The sequence below is a fragment of the Mustela nigripes genome, chromosome 4 (assembly GCF_022355385.1).
Source record: "Mustela nigripes isolate SB6536 chromosome 4, MUSNIG.SB6536, whole genome shotgun sequence".
NCBI lineage: Eukaryota > Metazoa > Chordata > Mammalia > Carnivora > Mustelidae > Mustela > Mustela nigripes.
Window position 1 is genome coordinate 124,129,175 of NC_081560.1, and position 10,990 is coordinate 124,140,164.

Consider the following 10,990-nt stretch of genomic DNA (forward strand, 5'->3'; position numbering starts at 1 on the left):
TCAAGCCCCACATTGGGATCTCTGCTCAGCAGGGAGCTTGCTTCTCCATCTCTCTTTTTGCCTGCCTCTCTGTCTACTTGTGATCACTGTCAAATAAATAAAATCTTTTAAAAAAGAGTTAATTTATACTAAATATAATGGGAACCAACATGTTTTTGGCATATCTATAAATTATGTTTTAAAAAGTTAATCTAGGATTTTGACAGATTCCTGCTCAATGTGAGGCAGGAATCCATCAGAATCCTAGAGGAGAATGTAGGCAGTAACCTCTTCGACATTAGCCACAGCAGCTTGTTTCAAGACACGTCTCCAAAGGCAAAGGAAACAAAAGCAAAAATGAACTTCTGGGACTTCATCAAGATCAAAAGCTTCTGAGTCGGCCTTTTCCGCCCACTCCCCCCCCCCCCCCCCCCCCCCCCCCGCCGGCCCCCCCCCCCCCCACAGTGCTGCTCTGGCTGCACCGCGCTCGCTCAGAGCTCCCGGCTCTTGCTAAGGTAGTGCAGCCGTCATCTCTCTTCAGCCGTCATCATGATCATCTACCGGGACCTCATCAGCCATGATGAGATGTTCTCTGACATCTACAAGATCCGGGAGATAGTGGACGGGCTGTGTCTGGAGGTGAAGGGAAAGATGGTCAGTAGGACAGAGGGTAACATTGATGACTCGCTCATTGGTGGAAATGCCTCTGCTGAAGGCCCGGAGGGCGAAGGTACTGAAAGCACAGTCATCACTGGTGTTGATATTGTCATGAACCATCACTTGTAGGAAACCAGCTTCACAAAAGAAGCCTACAAGAAGTGCATCAAAGATTAAATGAAATCCACCAAAGGCAAACTTGAAGAACAGAGGCCAGAAAGAGTATAGCCTTTTATGACAGGGGCTGCAGAACAAATCAAGCACATCCTTGCTAATTTCAAAAACTACCAGTTCTTTATTGGTGAAAACATGAATCCAGATGGCATGGTTGCTTTGCTGGACTACCGTGAGGATGGTGTGATCCCATATATGATTTTCTTTGAGGATGGTTTAGAGATGGAGAAATGTTAATTCATCTGTCCATTACTTTGGATGTATCACCTGTTGTCGTAACTGGCTGCTGCTCTTCATCCACACAACACCAGGACTTAGACAAATGGGACTGATGTCATCTTGAGCTCTTCATTTATTTTGACCCCGATTTATTTGGAGCGGAGGCATTGTTTTTAAGAGAAAAACATGTCATGTAGGTTGTCTAAAAATAAAATTGCATTTAAACTCAAAAAAAAAAAAAAAAAGCTTCTGCACAGCAAAGGAAACAGTCAACAAAACAAAGAGGCAACCCACGGAATGGGAGAAGATATTCGCAAATGACACTACAGACAAAGGGCTGATATCCAAGATCTATAAAGAACTCCTCAAACAACACACACAAAACAGATAATCACATCAAAAAATGGGCAGAAGACATGAATAGATACTTCTCCAAAGAATACATACAAATGGCTAACAGATACATGAAAAAATGTTCATTATCATTAGCCATCAGGGAGATTCAAGTCAAAACCACATTGGAATATCACGTTACACCAGTTAGAATGGCCAAAATTAACAAGATAGTAAACAACAAGTGTTGGAATGGATGTGGAGAAAGGGGAACCATCTTATACTGTTGGTGGGAATGCACGTTTGTGCAGCCACTTTGGAAAACAGTGTGAAGATTCCTTAAGAAATTAAAAATAGATGCTGTGAAGTGGGTAAACCTGGCGATTCGCAGACCTGTGCCCCTGGGGATAAAAATATATGTTTATAAAAAATAAAAAAATTTAATAATTAAAAAAAGAAATTAAAAATAGAGATATCTTATGACCCTGCAATTGCACTACTGGGTATTTACCCCAAAGATATAGATGTAGTGAAAAGAAGGGCCATCTGTACCTTAATATTCATAGCGGCAATGGCCACAGTCGCCAAACTGTGGGAAGAACCAAGATGCCCTTCAACAGATGAATGGATAAAGAAGATATGATCCATGAGAGACTATGGACTCTGAAAAACAATCTGAGGATTTTGAAGGGGCGGGGGGTGGGAGGTCGGGGTACCAGGTGGTGGGTATTATAGAGGGCACGGATTGTATGGAGCACTGGGTGTGGTGCAAAAATAATGAATACTGTTATGCTGAAAATAAAAAGTAAATTTAAAAAAAATTGCAATAAAAAAAAAGATATGGTCCATAAAGAAGATATGGATGAATAGATAAAGAAGATATACCTCCATCAGAAAGGATGAATACCCAACTTTTGTATCAATATTGATGGGACTGGAGGAGACTATGCTGAGTGAAATAAGTCAAGCAGAGAGAGTCAATTATCATATGGTTTCACTTATTTGTGGAGCATAAGGAATAACATGGAGGACATTGGGTGATAGAAAGGAGAAGTGAATTGGGTGAAATCAGAGGGGGAGACAAACCATGAGAGACTGTGGACTCTGAGAAACAAACTGAAGGTTTTGGAGGGGAGGGAGCAGGAGGCTGGGTGAGCCTGGTGGTGGGTATTAAGTAGGGCACGTATTGCATGGAGCACTGGGTGTGGTGCATAAACAATGAATTTTGGAACACTGACAAGAAATAAAATAGAAGAAAATGAAAAAAAAAAGTTATTCTAGCAGGAGCCCTCAATATTCTCAGCAAAACCACTCATTCTGAAATGAAATGGTGAAATTGGCCTCTATTGGTTCGGATAAAAATACTCAGTGGTCAATAAGCAACCAGAGAGCATACTGCATACTGTAGTCATCATGGCCTCTGCAAAGTGTCGTGTCCCATTGCGCACACACACGTGCACACACTCACCGTCCTTGTGTAGATGTCAGGTAAAGCCTCTGAAACTAAGACACATGGGGGTTGAGTAGGGGCTGAGCTCTGTGGGGGCCCTGAAATGGCACCAGGGCCTCCCTTCCCCAGTTATCTGTCCACACGGAGTCCCCAGCAGGGTAGCCAACTGCAAAAGTGGGGACTTCCAGGCCCCCAACACTGCTCTAGACAGTGTTGCTTTCCCCAAAGCAGAGTCATTCAGGCGAGTCATAGGTCCAGCCCAGCTTCAAGATGGGGCAGCACATGGTCCTGTAGGCCAAGACGGGGAGCATCAGTGTAACTGGCTAGCGACCCATCTGTCTACTCAGATACTGAGCTCCACGAACACTCTCCAAACTCGAAGATGCTTTGTTTTAACATGCCCATCCTAGCACAGCCAATGGGAGGCAACAAGGACACAATGTTGTGCAAGCATAACATCTATTCAGTGCCATCATCCATTAATAGACTTGAACAGGAATCAGAGGAAAGGTAGCAGATACTGACTTTTCGGCTCCAGTTCACTTCCAATTCTATTTTAGAATGAGACTTCTATAGGACTATTAATATTTAAGAACACTGCAAACATAACTGCACGGGTCTGAATTGGCACACCTTTATCAACATAAAGGTACCTAGATTTACTATGATGACCAAGTAATGAGATTTATACTCAGAGTATACATGATAATTAGAATCATTACTATACAGTGACTAACACAGACATTGGTGAAACAAAATAAATACAGTGATAGAAAACATAGGCGGGGGGGTCATTTAATTTGTTCACCTGGGGTGACAAGATGTGGAGTCTTGTCAGAAATCAAATCCCAAAATCTTACTTTCCTTTACCCTTAAAAAAGAAGAAGTTAACACAGGGACCACTGATATTACTTTCTTTAAAGTAATATCCTCGTTGAGCAGTTAATATCAACTTACTTTAAGATGTGATGGACTCTACATGGGAACACTTAAAACCTGAGTCCAGTCATGTGCACTAGTGAACTTGACAAGAAAAAAAGAAATCATCCAGGCTGCAGCCTCAAGCCTCAGGGAGCCTGGGTTGAGTGTCTGATTCTTGGTTTTGGCTCAGGTTATGATCTCATTGGTTGTCAGATCAAGCCTTGCATCAGGCTCTGTGCTGGGCATGGAGCCTGCTTGGGATTCTCCCTCTCCCTTAGCTCCTCCTCCCAACTTGTTCTCTCTTTTTTGAAATAAGTAAGTAAATAATAATGATAATAAAGCCTCAGGCTTCTATGACAGATCTGGTGAGGGTCACCTTCAAAGATAGGCCCGTGAGATAGCTCCTGACCACATAGTTAGAGAAAGAGAAATACTGCCCTTAGCAGAGTTTCTCTGGAATGCAGAAAACAACATGACGGGGGAAGGGGGAGAAACAGAGAGGTCTCTCAGTGTTGTGTGGAAACAGGTCTTGTGTTGATACTTCCAACATCCGATGAAGACCTTTGGTTCCCTTTAAAGCGTCACAGATTGCTAACTGGAACTGCCTACCACCTGGCCTTTTATTTTCCATCAACCTTTCTACATCTAAAAAGCTGAGCCTCCCCGTGAGTCTTTTCTTTTTAACATTTTGACTCTAAGTGCGAGAGTCAAATAACAACACAAGAGACAAAACCTAGGAAGGCTACCATGGGTCCTTTGTGTCCTTGCTTCCTTGTTTCCATCAGAAATCTCTAAGATGAAATACTATAGTAAGTAAATCCCACTAATGGGAGCATAAAAAAGAGTCTGTTTTTATAAAGTCTCCAGGGATCAGTCCTGATTTATACAATGACTGCTGACTGGTATGAGACTAGCTTCCTTGCCCCCTGACGATGAGTGATGCTTCTTTATCAATCACTCAATTCTAAATAATGGTAGAAGTGGTGAAAAGGAGTTCAGTTGTATTTTCAGGAATTGGGTCAAGGTTTTATTCTCTGTTTATTTCTTTTCCAAGCACCATGATCCCACTGCACATAAAATGAGTTTTATTGATGGATTACATCTGCAAGAGACCAAAGATCAAAGAAGAGGAGGAGGAAGAAGGGGAGGAGGGGCAGGGGGAGGAGGGGAAGGAGTGGAGAGAAGGAGGGGTAAGAACGGGAGGGGGAGGTGGGGAGGATGAGGAGGGGGAGTTAGCCAGTTTCCATTCTCAAATGGAACAATAAATTTCCATAGCTTAGGAATAACTGTCTGTAATGAAGATGAGCAGATGCTTATCATGCTATAATCAATACAGTACATAAACTTGTTGAAGAATTTGTTTCTGCCTGTTTTTCCTTCTTCCGACCCCCAGCTCCAGGAAAGGTCCCATTTCTGTGAGCTGCTATTGGTATGTTTTCTCTCCTCCCATTTTCTGCATTCTAGCTCAGACTCTGAAGAATGACGTTCCTGGTAAATGTGGACACGCAGCTCTCACAGGGGATGAAAGGGGAAGGTTTCTCCATGTATAACTGTGGCTCCTACCTAACAGGAATTTTACTGGAAGACGTGATACAATGACAGTTTGTGGGAACATTGTCTCTTTCTTCAATGGACTCTCTCCCAGAGAAGATACAAGTCTAAATTGTTCAAACAAGGGTGCATAGTGGGACTTTTGGTGGGAATACTGGTGCAAAGAGTGAGTGGTGAGCCCCCGAGTGGTGTGCCCCGGCTCAGCCTTCCCTCTGCTGAAAAGGACATCATGGAGGTGCAGCAGAGGACCACAGAGCAGCGGGGCTCTCAAGAGCATCACTGAATCACTGGATCCTGACAAAGATACTGCTGAGTCATTCCTGTATGTCATATCTCTTAATCCTGTCCATACCGTATAAGCCAGTCTGAGTCAAGTCTCCGAAGAACAGTGCTGATTACCATTCTCAGACGAGATGAGAACAATGGCTCTGATATTGCTGACGAGCATCTGTCCCTTCTCCAAAAATGACCCTCTCCTATTCATATCTGTATTGGCTGACTGGGAGCCCCCTACCTTTTATGGGTTCCTTCCCTTGGCCATGGATACCTGTTCTGGGAGAGTTCCTGAGCAAGGCCAATGCATCCCAGCCTTTTGTTTTTGTTACTGTTGTTGCTGTTGTTTTCATTGTTTAAGATTTATTTATTTATTTTGGAGAGAGTTAGAGAGTGAGTGAGCATGGGGTGAGGGGCAGCAGGAGAGGGAGAGAGAATCCCAAGCAGACTTCATGCTGAACATGGAGCACAATGTGGGGCTCAATCTCATGACCCTGAGATCAGGACGCAGCTAAAATCAAGAGTGGGTGTCCCTCTTTCTTTTCTTTTCTTTCTTTTCTTTTCTCTCTCTCTCTCTTTTTTTTTTTAATAAAGAAAGAAACTTAACTGTCATGGAGGTTGTGAGGTGTGACTCTCGAGAGCCCTGATAAGTGTATTCCCAGAACAGAAGTGAGACTACCCAGTAAAGTGAACAGACACAAAGCTAGGCACAAACCTGGGCGTGGGAGGGGCGTGGGGGAATCAGGCCTGTCTCTCTATTCCCTGAGGTCTAGTGATGTCGCCATTCTCCACAGGGACAGAAGGAAATGATCCTCACTCTGGAGTTAAGTCTCCATTATTTGAAACCACAAATATAATTCCAAGCATGTAAAGGATAACTTTCTTCATTGTTCCTCTTTTTAAGACACAGAAATGTGATTATATAAATTCTAAAATTTATACTAGAAATTTCTTTCCTTCCTTTCACTAAAAATATTTAAATACTTGAATGACAACTTTTATGTATACATACAACATTTTAATCCTTACATTTGGGGGGAACAAACAGATGTATATATGGCAAATATTCCAGTGTTCTGAATTTACCTTCAGGATTTTAAAGCCGGTATAAAAGCCCTCAAAAGATGTTCTTGTTATTTATAAATTGAGCAAAAAACTTTGAATTATAGTCTTGTGGATGCAATATAGACCATCAAGCACTATTCGGTATATGAATACCATGTGTTTACCAAGAAGCAGGTAAAGCTTTCTTCTTTTTTATCTTTTTTTTTTTTTTAATAAAGCTGTGCATCTACAAGAATATTTTGCTGTGAACATTGCAGACAAAAGCATGAATAGCTTGCTTAAAATTACAGAACGCTAGGCTAACACTTATAAAAAAAGAAAAGTTTTGGGGAGTGGATATTTATTCACTTAATTTCGTTCCATTCACTCTGCCAGACTGAAAGCAAATAAACATAGAAATAACATCTGTTAGTATTGGAATATCAAGTGAGGCAAGTGATTCTTATTCGTTTTCCTCACTTGCAGATAGATAGTAGTTCATCATAGTTTATGACTTCACTCTCTTTTTTCAAGTGCATGCTTTCTGGCTGAATATTTATATCATGATTTTCTCTTTCTTTACATCCTGGTTTATCTGCCCACACAGAGTAGATGGTTCACTAGACTGATTTTCCAATAAATATTTTACCACAGAACTCATTAACCAATGTAATAACAAAAGTAAAAATTGTCCTAGGATTCAGTAAATAGATATAACAGTTCATTCCTCAGGAAAAATTGTTAACTCCTAAAAGAGTTTGTAGGAAGAAAAATCTGAACTTAAAAGCTTGCCCTTTCTAATGGTACAACTTGAAAACTGAGGTCAACATAATTTCCTGTCTGTGCATTGGACAATACATGGGCAGGGCACACTTTCCTATATATATTTAAATAATATTGAAAATAAGAAAAATTGAGTAAGCTACCAGACCCAGCAGATACTTGTTCCGGAAAGATAAGACTGAAACTAACTGAAACAGCTTATTTGCTACGACTAATTGGTTGCTTATCAAAAACGGCTTCAAAACACTTGCTCATGGTGCCAACTAATCCAAAAGTACTATAAATGATGCAGTCCTAATCCATTAGCTGTCTTAAAACACCCTCCTGAACATCATCAATATCTGGCTTTGCAATTTCATAAATATCCCTCCCAGATGTTTTCTTTCTGGGACACTGCTGAGGTGATCTCTCCTACTGCACTAACACAGGAAGATTAATGAATTTGGCTTTGCTAGCTCAGAGTTTCCATCTCTGTCATCCTCTTCACCACCCTGCTTCACTGCTTCCTGTACTTGTGCAAACGTGCTTCCTGGTGCCAGGCTGTAGCAATGTACGGTGAGGTGGCAGCTCTTCTGTGCACATGGGGTACCTGCTTGGCAGTCACGGGTATAGACATTTGTGATCGTGATGGACTTCGAGTTGTGTTGTGTAAGTGATAAAAAAAAAAAAAATCCACTAAATGGGGCACCTGGGTGGCTCAATGGGTTCAAGCCTCTGCCTTTGACCAAGCCGTTTTTGATAATCATGATCTCAGGGTCCTGGGATAGAGCCTCTCATCGGGCTCTCTGCTCAGCAGGGAGCCTGCTTCCCCCCAACCTGCCTGCCTCTCTGTCTACCTATGATCTCTGTCAAATAAATAAATAAAATCTTAAAAAAATATATCCATTAAAAAGGGGAAGTATGTATTTCTGAAAACAGGATCACTTCCTTTAATGGAGAAAATTTAAAGAGAAGGTTGGCTAAAGAAGGTCCTATTCCTACAGTACATTTAGAAACTGTCCGGTGAGTCCTTATCTGTGGCAGGAAGTTCTGGCTGGATGGTGAGGCTTCCATTCTGAGCTGTGTGTAGCCCTCCCAACTTATCCAATTCTCCAGAACTAAACTTCAGATTCCAGACAATTTCTTCCTAGACAGAAAAATTATTCTGATTTCCTTGTTGCTTGCAAGCTGTGTAAAAATTTCCCTAAGTACAGTTCTAAGTAAGGTAAATTTAAGCAAAATATAAAGTAAATCTTTAAATCTTTAAAAAAAAAGTTAATGAATAACTTAATGAACTCTGCATCTGAAATTAATTATATGCTGTATGTTAACTAGTTGACTTTAAATAAAATAAGTTAAATAAAATAAGTTGACTTTAAATAAAAAAAGTTACTAAGCAACCAGTGGAGAATCTTAGAGAGGACAAACAACTAATCTGGGAGCTTTAAGTTGTCTTGTGTCCCGTGTACATTTTAACAAAATTCACATAATTTGCAATTCCTGAGAGAGAGAAGAGGAGGAGCTGCAGCAACATTCAGAGAAAGGTGAGATTTGGGCAAAAATCTAAGACCACCAATGACAATGATGCTACATATAGTGTTCAAGTAAGCTTATTTTTTCCTAAGCTGTTAATACTTGAGAGACATCATGTTTGCAGGAATTCTGGGTCCTCACATAGCACGTTCTTTAGTGCATAATTTAATAACTAACTTTTATTTTATAATCAGCATGTGTTAGAAACCATCCTCGTGCTCGCTTCGGCAACACATATACTAAAATTGGAAAGAAGCCATCCTAAATAACTTATGTGCATTACCCTAGTTAACCCAGCGACACAGGACTTTTTACGTAGTAAAAACCTGAGACAGCTGAAGTCAGCTGCTCAAGGTCCAAAGCTAGTTGAGTGGCCGCGCAGGTTTTAGACCCATGTGATTTAGCACCAGATCCCAGAACCCCAAGCTCTAAATATCACTAAGCCCCACAGCAGACTCCCAGTCACTAAAAACTTAGTGCTAATCAGAAATATGCTGGAAGGTTGATATCTGCGTTGAGGCCTTTATTCCAGAATACTTTCATGTTAAGGACAGACTATCCCGCTAGAAGGTGGCAGGTTTGACTCAAAGTCAGAAAATTTATTGTCTTTGTTAGAATTTGAATTTCAGCTTCAACAAACAAAACACATTCACCCTCATGGTGTCATCAACAAGACGACAAAATGAACAGTGAAAACTGATTGATAATTAATGTTCAGCCCAAACAAGAGACCTTGAGGAAAACCACCACTTTCGTAAATACCCCCAATACTGACACAGAAGTCAAAGTGAGTAATCGGGACTATCTGATGCTTTGGGAGAAAGGTTGGTGGTAAACTCTGAAACAAAGGAAATAGGTATAAATTATCTTCTTCCTTTTACAGCTGTCACCCACTTAACTATTTCTGAGAAATAGAACATCAGAGCAGAATGTACCCAACAGACAAAAGAAATCAATTCAAGAATGTAATGAAGCAAACAGAAGGAAAGCAAAACCACTGGTAGGAACCAGAGAAGATTTGTTTCAGGTCTACAGGACCAGAGTAATCAAGAAGAAAATAGCATAGCTGAAAACAAAAGCATGTTGTTTTCCCTGATTGAATTATCTGGTCAATAATAGACGTAGAAGAAGAAAGGAGACCAAACACCTTATCTGGTCCCGCTTTGGTAAGGTGTATATAGGGATGAAAAATACAGCATTCTAAAAAGATAGGAGAATATAAATAAAATAATTCAATCCTAAATTCTGAAATCTTTGAATATGGGCCTCGAAGTAAAAGAAAAACTCATTCAGCCCATGTTCATTTGATAGCTCTTGGTGTCGGGATCAAATGCTTCCTTTCTGAGTTTGGGCAGATTGTTGGGCATTTTCTCCCAAACTCTAGAAGCTTCTACTCCTGCCCCTCAGCAGGGCCGCATATTTTCATGGCTCTCTTCCAAACAAATAATCGAGGCTTGTGGTCTAAGGTCAAGGTAGTAATGATTTTCATGTAATATTTTTCATAAAATTTGTCTTACATATTCAGAGGAAAAGTTAATTTTAGAGAATTTAGAGAATTAGATCTATGTTATACACAAAATGAGCTATATGAGACATTATTAGTTATTGACGAAGTGGCGTATTATTGCTTCTGTTTCCTTGCATGACACAAACTGCTGCTAAACACTGGCCTGTTGAAAACTTGCCAGTGACTGGGAGAGAAAGCCAAACAGCCTGCTTTATCTGGGAGGCTGTGCCAGAGAGGTGCCCTCCTCACTGAGAATCCCTGGTCTCACCACAGGGAAGAGAACCAGCTCACAGGGGTCCCTCCAGCCATGAGATGTGGCCGCTGAAGTCAGGACACAGAGGAGTGGCCTGTCTGTTTTCCTGCTCAACGATCCAGCTGCCCCTTCCAGGTCTCAAATGTTCTGTTTCCCCTGTTCAATCTGACTACAAGACTCTCTTGTGGGTCTGTGTCCCGATACCCTGCCCTCCCACGTGGACTGTCAGGAGATTTCGTCCGAGCCTGTAAGCAGGACCCAGTTACTGCTCACAGTTTCAGCCCTGCGAGAATGGTGGACATATGAGAACAAAAACCAGTCAGTCCTCCAGTTA

At 41.2% G+C, this 10,990-nt stretch overlaps 1 pseudogene; it reads left to right on the forward strand.

The window, feature by feature from the left end:
- Positions 1–449: 449 nt before the first annotated feature.
- LOC132015193 (translationally-controlled tumor protein-like) lies at positions 450–1,159 on the forward strand (annotated as a pseudogene).
- Positions 1,160–10,990: the final 9,831 nt, after the last annotated feature.